This window comes from Podarcis raffonei, chromosome 5 (assembly GCF_027172205.1).
Source record: "Podarcis raffonei isolate rPodRaf1 chromosome 5, rPodRaf1.pri, whole genome shotgun sequence".
Classification (NCBI taxonomy): Eukaryota; Metazoa; Chordata; class Lepidosauria; order Squamata; family Lacertidae; genus Podarcis; species Podarcis raffonei.
The window spans coordinates 19,986,647-19,999,000 of NC_070606.1; the positions used below are offsets into that span (position 1 = coordinate 19,986,647).

The 12,354-nt window shown below is 44.6% G+C and overlaps 1 long non-coding RNA gene across 1 annotated transcript; it reads left to right on the plus strand.

Moving 5' to 3' along the window:
• Positions 1-778: 778 nt before the first annotated feature.
• On the plus strand, positions 779-2,379 carry LOC128413388 (uncharacterized). The gene is made up of 2 exons (XR_008330318.1): positions 779-1,100; positions 1,668-2,379. It is a non-coding gene; the product is annotated as an uncharacterized LOC128413388 (long non-coding RNA).
• Positions 2,380-12,354: the final 9,975 nt, after the last annotated feature.

Here is a 12,354-nt window from a genome sequence, read left to right on the forward strand (position 1 = left end):
CCAGACGTCAAGAACCAGGGAGGAGAGTTTTATTCTCCGTGAAGTGTGTTAAGCTCATAAATGGATATGAGAAGAGCACCTTGCAAGTCTTTTAGGAATCTGTTTATTCCATGAACAGTGGGGGGCTACCTTGAATATGCCGCTGTCAAGGTTAAAGTTAAGGTTAAGCATGAAGAGTCCATCCACAGAACAAGAGAGACATCCATGTGGGGAAGCAGGTTGCAATGCCTGGTTTCTTTGTTGGCTTTGGAACTGCATGTGGAACAGAGAAAACCGACAGCTCAGCTGGTAGAGGACGAGTCTCTTAATCTCAGGGTCGTGGGTTTGAGCCCCATGTTGGGCAAATGATTCCCTTCCAGTTCTACAATTCTACAAGCCACACCACTGGTCCATCTAGTGCAGTATTGTCTACATTGACTCACAACCACTCTTCTGGGTTTTAGAGGGCGGGAGGTGTCTGTCCCACCTAAGCCTGGAGAGGCCAGGGACCAAACCTGGGAACTTCTGCACTCAAAGCATGAGCTCTAGAACCGAACTGCTACCTTCCCCAACACTGCAGATCTCGTGCTTTGTTCCACTCAGGTTTCGAGCCTGCAGGCCGCTAAGCACAGCAGTATTGGCTAATGGAGGCAGCCATCTTTTTTACTCTAAAGATTCTCCTGGTCAGGACACGACATCACAATGCAGCATTGTTTCTGTGGCGCATTCTGTCTCAGAAGCATAGCTGTTGAGAGCATGTTGAGAGCATGCAAACCACCATCTGAGACAGCAAAGAGAGTAAAACCCTTGTCCACATCATGTTTAAAGTTAAAATGAAAATGCTTAAAATTTGACTGCCTCGTGGAAAGTTGCTGGATATCCTCCCAGCCCTTTTTATCCCCTTCAGGGGCTTGAATGGTCACATGAAAGAATAGAGGAGCTATCCAGCAGAAGAAGCTACTATTGTGCTGAGATGCGTCACGGCTGCTTATTGGGAGGAAGTGGAGCAAAGAGGCATTGGGGAGGGCAGCACAATGTAGATACAATAGCGGAGCCAATCTGTCACTCCTGACGCTGCCTCCACCTGCTAAGCAGCAGTGGCTCACCTGCTGGGAAGTCAAGTAAGCATCTCTGCCCCACATACTGTGTGTGTCCAGATCTCTCTCTCTCTCTCTCTCTCTCTCTCTCTCTCTCTCTCTCTCTCTAATTTTAATTAAATTTTCTGTTTTACAATTTAGAATACTCATTTAAACATCCTTAAAGTATCAAGGACTTCCATTCTTCTCTTTCCATTGTTCATTTTGCATATCATAAATCCCTGCATATTTTACAAAAACTAAATCATTCAATATTCCCCCCATATATTCAATAAATGTTTTCCAATCTTCTCTAAATGCATGTTCTTTTTGTTCTCTTATTCTATATGTTAAGTCTGCAAGCTGCGCATATTCTGTCAGCTTAAGTTGCTGTTCTTCTTTAGTTGGGATCTTGCTTGTTTTCCATTTTTGGGCTAACAAAACACGGGTCGCTGTAGTGGCATACATAAATAACCTTTTTTTGACATCTGGGAGTTTTGGTCTGAATTATCCCCAATGAAAAGGACTCTGTTTTTTTTTTGAAAAGTACTTTAAAACATTTTTTTCATTTCATTATGGATTATTTTCCAATACTCTTTTACCCTTTTACAGGTCCACCACATGTGAAAGAATGTTCCTTCAACCTCATGGCATCACCAGCACTATGTGTGTATGTCCAGATCTGCAGGACTTGGGAGCCCCCCCAGAAAAGGCTGATGATAAGCCCTCATATCTGCAAGTAGAACTGCTGAATCTAAGTCCTCTTTGTCAAATGTTGTAAGCAACAGTAGCCACAAGGCTATTGATTGCGAAAAATTGGAAAAGTGGTACTATACCGACAAAAATGGAGTGGCTTGCCAAATTATTGGAGTACTACAATATATCCAAAACAATGGGAGAAATTGGAAGGATCTCAAAAGAGAAGATAGACAGGGATTGGAAGGTGTTTAAAGGATACTTGCAAAACCATATTGAAAAATCAGAACTCCTATTAGAATAAACAAGTTCCGTTTTAAATACTGAAATACTAAATAAGATGGATAACAATGTGTAATAGAAAAAGAAGCATGAAATTAGGTTAAAGGTGTGTGAAAGAAAGTAATAGAAGTGGAAAGAAATTGCAATTGAGTAGATTGGAAGTCTAACACAAAGGTGGGGTGAGGGGTGGTGGATGGTGATGGGAAAAGGAATTATCTGTGGGACTGAATGTAGGTATGTTTGAATATTCTTAAGGATTGTATGAAATGTATGTTTGTATGCTTGTATATTCGTAATATGTGTGTATAAATGCTGAATTATTTTAACAATAAAAACTTTTCAATTTTTTTTTAAAAAGTCCTCTTTGTCAAATGAAACTGCAGGGAATGTAAAAGAGTAGCACTTTGGATCAGAGCTGGCTACTGCGGAGACACTGAATGACCGTGAACTGCTCTTTCTCATTTGGGTACCCATGGGGAAATGAGCAGCCTCAGAGAGCTTGATTCAGCCTCCCCGACTTGTACTCACATGTTTGGATCAGGTAACATCACCTCCTGCCTCTCAGGTACTGGACTCTAGAGCTGATGGATTCTGGGAGCATGAGATCTTCTGGACATGTTCCATTGGCTTGAAGAGAAGTTGATATCAGTTAGTGCAGGAATTGCTATCAGTTTGGGTGGGAGCCAGGTTGCACCAAGTTGACTTGTAAGGTGGCTGATGTTCAACAACAATCAGGGGTTCATTTCAGCTTTGGAGCTCAAACCCAGCAAGAGTAGTACTGGCTGCTGCACCTGGCACCATCTGTATCCTGCAGAGGAATGAGAACGGACTGGCAGAAATAGGAAAAAGGAAGAGGATGTCAGAGGAAGGCAAAAAAGGAAACAGTGGAAGCCGACTACAAGTCTGCACGACACACAAGGGTAACTGGGGGATTCCATTCATGTGGAACTGGAAGGTGAAAAGAAAGGGGTGTGTGTGTGTGTGTGTGTGGAGGTACTAGCCCTGCCTATACTGAAAGCTTGCAAAGTTGTCTCCATCAGTCAGCGGTCATCCATCTTCCCCTTAAGCTATTGAACATGCATTCTCCCTGAGGTGCACTTCAGCTAACGTCCTTGAATAAAAAAGGCTAACACAACAAAGACAATTCCGCTGCTCAGGAATTTCTTGACAACAATATGTCCCCTGCCAAGTACAAAAAAAAAATGCCTGCGAAAATATTGAGCTTCTGAACCTGGATAGTGCAGAGCTAAGATCAGATGAACACAGTTGTTCTGCCCTTCTGTGGCAGGGTTTCTGGAGCTTGCTGGGATGCCCCCATTCCTCGTTCATAGTCAAGGAGAAGGCAAGGATGATTGTGTGTCAGGAATCTTTGTGGCTGCTTCCTGTAAGAGACCACAGAACTACTGGTAGTAGCTCCCGCAGTGAAGGGTCTGCCCACTAAGCAAGGCTGTTGGCTCTTTCTACACAGGGAGAAGTATCAAGCGGCTGCCTTTCCCAGATGGGTCTTGCTTGAGCAACTAGGCCTTCCTGAGCTCTGGTGTGTCCCTGTGTCCTTGGGTCCTGACTTCAGGCTTGCATCTCAGCAGTGGTGGCTGGTGCCCGCAGTAGATCGATCCATAGCCAACCACAAACAGAGTCAACTAATTCAAGTTTTGTCCCTATTCACCTCCATGCTGCATTCTACAAGGGGGAAAACATGGAAGACTAAGGAGGAAGAGGCAGCTGACAGGTTGTAAGAAAGAAGGGGCAGAGGTGGGAGCTGACCGAGGGCCGACTAAAGTTAGTGGGGGAATGGCCTCCATTGCATTTTGATCCTGGTCATGCCCCCACTCCTATCTTGCTTCTTAGTGCTGACTTCTGGCTTGTTCCTTGCCCCTGCCTCCTGGTTTTTGACAGTCCTGAACTTCTGGCTTGTTTCATGGCTTCTGGTTCCCGGCTCCTGCCTCACCTTGGACCACTGCCCATGGCTCAGCCCTGACCCTGGTTGTGAGCCCTGGTTCCTGCTGCTAATGTCACGTGTTGGTGCTGTGGCTGGCTGGCTGACTGGCCCAACAGCCGTCCATTGCCAATTGAAATTAATAGACCTAACTTAGCCACGTCCATTCATTCCAATGGGTCTGCATCATCATCATCATCATCATCATCATCATCATCATCATCATAATTTATACCCCGCCCATCTGGCTGGGCTTCCCCAGCCACTCTAGAGGGCTTCCAAAAAATATTAAAATAGCATAATACATCAAACATTAAAAGCTTCCCTAAACAGGGCTGCCATCAGATGTCTTCTAAAAGTCTGGTAGTTGTTGTTCTCTTTGACATCTGGTGGGAGGGTGTTCCACAGGGAGGGCGCCACTACCGAGAAGGCCCTCTGCCTGGTTCCCTGTAACTTGGCTTCTCGCTGTGAGGGAACCGCCAGAAGGCCCTCGGTGCTGGACCTCAGTGTCCGGCTAGAACGATGGGGGTGGAGACGCTCCTTCAGATATACTGGACTGAGGCCGTTTAGGGCTTTAAAGGTCAGCACCAACACTTTGAATTGTGCTCGGAAATGTACAGTACTGGGAGCCAATGTAGGTCTTTCAAGACCGGTGTTATGTGGTCTTGGCGGCCGCTCCCAGTAAAGCAGAGGAACAGTTGGTCAAGAGGAGGGGGCATGGTCAGAGTCCAATGCAGGGGAATTTAAACACCCCAGGGAGGATCCCCTCCCACCGATTGTCCCCACTTGGGGGTATATTGCAAGTAACTGGCCAACAGACTAATGTTGCACAGGGGCACTGTGTAATTCTCATCATGCTTGGAGTTCATCGGGGACCAAGGCACCAACCTGGAGGCTGCAGTGCTATGAGCTAAGGAGCCAATCTGGCTTCCTGGCTCTGAACCTGATGCCAGTGATCGGGGGTGGGGGGGCAGCGTTATGCAGTCTGAGGCTGACAGGCAACTTGCTGAACTAGCCTCTACAGCACCAGGACCGTAGTGCAAGTCCACCCACATGGATGCTTAGTTGGGGCATGTGCAGAGCGCCCAGCTTAATGCCACCGGAGTGTGCCAAAAGAAGAGAGAAACACCAAATGGTTCTAGGAAGAGTCAGTTGCTTTACCGACAGTATAATGCCGTTTCAGCTACATACAGTTGTAGATACAGTTTTTCCTTCCATGATACAGGCTGTGCTCTGGCCAAAGGCACAAACTTGCCTTAAACGCAACAGCATTTCCTTATAGGTGGTACATGACCCCAGTCAAGCTTGCAAAAATTTACCATGTGCCTGATAATAAATGTTGGAAATGTAAGGAAAAGGAAGGTACATTCTTTCACCTTTGGTGGACGTGCCCGAAGATTAAGGCGTTCTGGGAAATGATATATAATGAACTGAAAAAGGTATTTAAATATACCTTCCTGAAGAAACCAGAGGCCTTTCTCTTGGGTATTGTCGGCCAATTGGTGTCAAAGAAGGATACAATATTCTTTATGTACGCCACAACAGCAGCAAGAATACTCATCGCGAAGTATTGGAAGACACAAGATCTACCCACCTTGGAAGAATGGCAGATGAAGGTGATTGACTACATGGGACTGGCAGAAATGACTGGCAGAATCCGAGACCGGGGAGAGAGACAGCGGAGGAAGACTGGAAGAAATTTAAGGACTATCTTAAGAAACATTGCAAAATTAATGAATGTTAGTATAACGCTGGTTTAGAATTTATGTGGTTTCCAGCTGTAATGGACAAGTAAAAAGAAAAGAAAGGTCAAAAATTAAATGAAATTAAGGGAAAGGATTTGCTGAATCAATAAATTAGAAACTGGAATACAGAAAGGGGAGGTATGAGGAAGTCGGGGAAGTAAGTTACAAGAAAATAAGGGATTGAAAGTATATTTGTTTTTTATTCTTGTCTGTCTGTATTTTTGTATCTTTGTTTTGTTTTGTCTTTATATAATCTTTGAAATTTTAATAAAAAGCTTATAAAAAAAAAAACGCAACAGCATTTCCACTGTAGATTGTGCTGAGTCATTCTCACATACTTGCTGACTCATTCTCCCATGCTTTGCTAGCTGCAGGTGCAGGACAAAACATGCCCAAATTAAACAGCACACCGGAATCGATCCTTTCTCCCTGCATGCATAAACCCTTAAATATTAAAACGCCTTTCCCTGGGCCTGAGGAACTAAGTGCTGCCCACAGTATCTTGCTGGTCCAATGGAGCCATGAAATGCAATTAACTCAATCTGGATAAAAGACAGGAACCACCGGTCCATTAATTCAGTATTGTCTGCACTGAATGGCAGCAGCTGCTCAGGGCTTCAGTTGGGGTTTCCCCACTCTCACCTGGAGATACTGGGGGTTGAACCCAGGACATTCTGCATGAAGAACAGAGGGCTTTGTTCCCAATAAATGGTGTATGGCAGGGAGGGTTCACTTCTGTGGCCTAATTTGGTAGGATGAACATGCTAATTTGCCTATGAACCAGCCCCACAGAAGTTTCATTACAGATTGACTGTCTTGGTGAACAGACAACTAAGTGGACTTCAAGTAAGAGTCTAGACAAAGATAGAACACTGTGTAGTACAATACTTACAGTTTTTGTATTGTGCCTTTCATAGGAACTACGGTAATTCAAAAGGCTTTGTAGAATTAGATAATGCCATTGCGGCTAAGCAATAATGGTAAAAGGGAGAGAGAAATTAAGAGCTTTAAGCAGTGGGGATGAGCTGAGTTTCCTGATGAGATCTGAAAAGAGATGGGAAATTGGTGAGGCAGAGAGACCGAGAAAAGCTCAAGAGGTGATGAAATCTCTGGACGTAATTGTGAATAGTAAGGGAAATTTCTTTGTCAGAGCTGGAACCCATTTAGAATCTAACCAGAGGCTGATTTGGGTCTTGTATCTAGCTGCTGTCGACAAGGCTGCTGTAATTTTCATGGCTACCACTCAGGGTGGAGAGTCAAAGGAAGTCAGAGGTGCACAAAATGAAAGAGTGGGGTGGGGGGTGGGGGTGGGGGGCGGAAGAGAGCTTATTGACAAACCGGATACGTTTTGAGCTAAAACACACTTTTCAGTGAGATATATGTAGTAGAAAAGTGTGGAATCTTCATGCACGTCATCAGGTGGGGCAAACCCAGAAGTTTTGGGTGATGCAAAAAACTCCCTGAAGACTTGCTTTGTTGGGGTGTTGGGTACTGAAGATGGGGAGCAGAGCTGAGAGTGTGTGTGGCACGTCTCGAGTGAACTCTGTGAGTTTACTGAGGATGGAGTCAACGTTCAAACAGAAGACTTCTTGAGTCATAGCTCCACCTCTTAGGTTGCTAAATGGAACGGCTGGTTCAGCTACCGTTCAGCACAACAACTCAAGAGATGAGCAGTAAAGAAGTTGGTTCTTTATTCAAAGAGACAAAACACAACAGAGAGCTCCATGGGCAGGACTAGCCTGATGGAGCAGTTGCCAGAACTGAGGATCTGAGCCTCCCATGTCCTCCTAAAGGCTCCTCCCCAGCCGCCTTCCCAACAGCCGCAAACTCCATTGAGGAGGGACTGTCTGTGCCTTTTGTTCTGCTGCATTTAACACCCTCCTGGTTCTTGGGAACAGAGGAAGAGGGGAGACAGTAACAGTGGAACTGGCAAATTGCTGGGGACCTGCTGCAGCCTCTGCCTCCTATTCCTCCTCTGCTGCCTCACTCTCACTTAAACCTATTGCTTCCTCAGCCTCCAACCCACCCACCCCCACCCTTCCTCCTCTGACCTGTCTCCTGTATCCCACCACCAGTCTCTTGGCCTGGAGCCTTCCCACTCTGATGCTTCCCTAGGGGGTTCCCCATCTGTAGCCTCCAACCATTCCTCCTCGCCTAGCCAGCCCCCGGCACTAAACTTCTTTCTGCTTATTGGGCAAGGTTACCCATGAAAGCATGGAAACAGGGCAATTTTTTTAAAAGACTGTAACTGTGCAGGAGCCTTTGAGGCAGCAGGACATACTAGCATCCGGAACCCTGCCTTCCCCAACTAAATACTGAATTGGTCAAACCACAATAGATAGATAATATGTGACAGTCGCAAAGTGCAGGGCCCAAACTCTGCATGTCAAGGACTTTGTGAATATCTCTCCGTGTCGCTGTTAGCAAAGAGGTGGAGGGAGAGAAGATTCACGACTATTTTTATCCTATTTTATTACAATCACAATTGGAGATCTTCCTCGATTGCCATTTTTGTCCAAATATTTAAGCCATCAGACATATTTCCTGCAGACTTTTCTCTGCTCCCCCCATCCATTTGAACCAAGTATCCCCTTTCAATCAGCCCTGCTAATTAGATTAAGTCCTACAGTGTGACCCTAGAATTGAAGCCTTTGTAGCTACCTATATTATATTTTTCCACTGAAAGCAGACATTCTTCCCCACATTTCTCTGCGGAACATTTCCCCCTTTTGTTAAAATATTTCAGTGAAGCTTTTCAAAGGAAGCAATGTGAATAAGACGTCCATTTCCACTCCACCAGTGGCTGCTAAGCACCCAACTGCCCTTTCGTGCCTTAAAAAACCCTCAACCTTCTCTTTTCATGTTTACTTTAGAAAATATTTGTGCTATCATTGCTAGTTCATAAAGCTGGAACAGAACGATCTCCCACACGGTTAACCCACTAAACTGCATTTGATCCTTGTAACAGTCCTGTGCTTAAAAACAACACTCAAGCTATTATTGGAAAAAGGAACTGCAGCATTGTCTGGAAAACTCTATTGTCATAGAGTGGATAGAGTGGATAAATGCAGACGGTGGAGGGGATGTCTATATGCCAGTGGCATAGTGTGTGTGTTTGTGTGTGGCAGGGTCACAGGGGTGATTGCTCCAGGCGCAGAATTGTTAGGGGTGCAAACATTCAACACCCAGTGCTGCCTTAATACAGCCGAGCGGTTTCATTGGTGGGCTCCATTGAAAATGGCTTCTCCTCACAAACCAGGAAGTGACCTCTCCAGACAATGGAACTACTCTTCTTTTCTTATCTCTGTAGCTGTGATCTCCTGGGTGACATGGACTCCATTAGGCGGTTGAATGCCCATGCATACTCTGTCTCTCCCCCCCCCCACTACACGCTGCCCTGAGCACTGGCAACCCAAGCTACGCCACTGCTATATGCACTCAGTTGAATGTCTGCATGGAGTCTACTAGTGTAGAATTGTACGTATGAAAGGCTCTTTCCCTCTGACAGGAAAACCTCACGCAGCAGAAAACCAACTGAGCTGTGATCCTGCTGCCACTTTTACATATTTGCCTGGATATGTCATGAGAATAGGTATCCTGATGTTCTGATGATCCAGAATATAAGAACAGCATCTGGTATTCAGAGGCATTTTCTGTCTCCAGCCTTTATCAGCTCAGAACATCCTTCCCAATAATCCAGTGGAAGGAAGAGCTTTGAAATGGCAAGCTTCTGCCGTACTCTGAAGAAGGAATAAAGTCGGGCAGGGGGGTGGAGACAGGAAAAGTTGTAAAACGTTGCAAAGACCTAATAGCCATGTTCAAATATATAAAAGGATGTCACATAGAGGAGGGAGAAAGGTTGTTTTCTGCTGCTCCAGAGAAGCGGGCACGGAGCAATGGATCCAAACTACAAGAAAGAAGATTCCACCTAAACATTAGGAAGAACTTCCTGACAGTAAGAGCTGTTTGACAGTGGAATTTGCTGCCAAGGAGTGTGGTGGAGTCTCCTTCTTTGGAGGTCTTTAAGCAGAGGCTTGACAACCATATGTCAGGAGTGCTCTGATGGTGTTTCCTGCTTGGCAGGGGGTTGGACTCGATGGCCCTTGTGGTCTCTTCCAACTCTATGATTCTATGATTCTATGAAAAAATCTGTGTATCCAAAGTGATATGCACCCTCTATAAGGCAACATTGCTTCTATTAACCTCATTTCAGCACTCTGTAAAGCTATTGTCTGTCTGCGCCAGAAGGGAAAAGAACACAGGTCAAAGGTGGTTGATCCAGAATAGAATGTGAAGGGAGACAAGCTGGAAGAATTAAGAAGGAAAGTTTTGATCTTGGGGATGATAACAAGTAGCTGTGCCTCCTTAAGTGAATCCACAGAGAGAGGACTATGAAGGCACTTAATGAGGCAGGTTTGCTTTTAATAAACACACACGGTATTGTCAGGGCAACGTAGCTATAAGTTGTTTCCATCGTATCAGTCATCACCCCCAAAATAAATTAGGTTAATGATGGCTGGCTGACATAAGCCTTGCAGCCATAAAGCTCAAGCTCTCTCCTTAATAGGCAGATGAGGGACTTGTGAGCAGCATGCAGCTCATCTCAATTTTTGACCTCTTGCCTAAACAGAGCCCTTTCTTAAAAGGATGAAGAAAGCAGGGCACTTTGGGACACTGGCTCTGCTTAATGCTAAGATATGATTGAGGTCGTATCTGTAGGCAGTGAAGTATATACACCCCATAAGGTCTCCGAATAATGATACACCATAAATTCATTTTGCTTTTAATTTAAAAATCTGATTTAAAGAGAGAGCGGGGAAGAAAAGACTGTAGTTTGGATCTCTCGGTGCTTCTTACCTCTGGGCTCACCCTGCTTTCTAATAATCAATAACTAATTGATAATCTGGCTTTGAACAAAGCTCGAGGTGGGATCAAGCAATGAACATTCTCAGAGTTTGCAGTTCTCCTTATAGGTTTATATGTTCTCTTTATATGAGAGTCATAGCCTGGCTTTTTCAAATCCTGCAATTTGCTTCCAAGCATGTATACTTAGAAGTGAATCCCAGTGAGGTTCGATGGAACTTACTCCCGAGTAAGTGGGCACAGGGCCGCAGTTTTCATCCGCCTTTGCTCCCTTGCTTGTGAATGCGCAAAACCAGTTGCTCACTCCACCAACACCATGTTTAAAATCAGTACATCCCCGAGAGGATTCTCACTGGACTATTGGATTTTGAGTGGATAATAACAATTTGTTAAAGAAATCACAGGGCATTTCATCAAATAGTCTGATGTGGTTTTTTAGTTTTGGGGTTTGGCAAACTTCCTTAGTTACTTGTCCTTTATAGCAATTCTCTATTTAATGTGAAACAGCTATCCTGTCAAGGCTGCGGTTACGATATGTTGCCACTGTTGTCTATATTCTTTCTGTGTCTGCAGCACATCTGTAGAAGCTGAAGCCCTGGCTAATAACCATGGTTTCTCCCCTGGGTGACTCTACTTATTATTTATTATGTTCAATGGGAAGACATCAAACAATTGCTGGTGATTGGCTTGATCCCACGTTTCAGTAAGTACATTTACTATGCTGGCCATAGATTTTTCATGATTTTTAATCATTGTGCTGCAGCATTCAATATCTGAACTAAATATGTGTTCATTAAAATGAAACTTTATATTTATTTTATTTTATGTCCACCACTTACGCTCCAGTTTCCTTAAATAATGTAAGTTACTTTCGTTCTTTCTTTTGCCTTCAGCCTTGCAGAAGTACAGTTCCTTCACCATAATAAAGAGAACCTGCTCAGCACATCATTACTGGATACCATCATGTTTGATTAGGGGTGAGTTGATTTTTGGGGGGTGGTTGATCAAAAGATGTCCCATATGAAGAGGCAGGAATATTTTTTTTATTTGCCTAATATGCTGGCTTATTGATTTTTTAAAAAAATGCTTTTCACATTTTTTGGGTGGTCTTTACAATGCAGTGTTCCCCATAAATCACCAAAATTTCTACCCTTTTCACTGGCACTGAATAGCATAATTTCTTGTAGATAATAGTCTTTGTTAATAAGTTGATTAATTTCTGTTGGGATTTGTTGTGTTTAAAAAAATTGTCCTGAACCACAAGCCCAAAGGAGGGCTTGGGGGAGTGATTGGGTTCAGGAATACCAAAGTAGGAAGTCAAAAACATCAGAGCAATCAGTTCTAGTGCTTTATTAAAGAAAGGTGTAGGCTTACAGCAAAGCAGCCTGCTACGGGATGAGCTCCCGTTGCTCTGTCCCAGCTCTTGCCAACCTAGCCATTCGAAAGCACGTCAAAGTGCAAGTAGATAAATAGGTACCGCTCCGGCGGGAAGATAAACGGCGTTTCCATGCGCTGCTCTGGTTCACCAGAAGCGGCTTAGTCATGCTGGCGACATGACGCGGAAGCTGTACGCCGGCTCCCTCGGCCAATAAAGCGCGATGAGCGCTGCAACCCCAGAGTCGGTCACGACTGGACCTAATGGTCAGGGGTCCCTTTACCCTTTACCTTTAGGTCTCCCAACCTTTACAGATGGAGGGGGGGGATGGAAATGGCAGCAAGAAAATGGCTTATCCGCTCCGAAGCAAACACTCATACATTTGTTATACACAAACAGCAT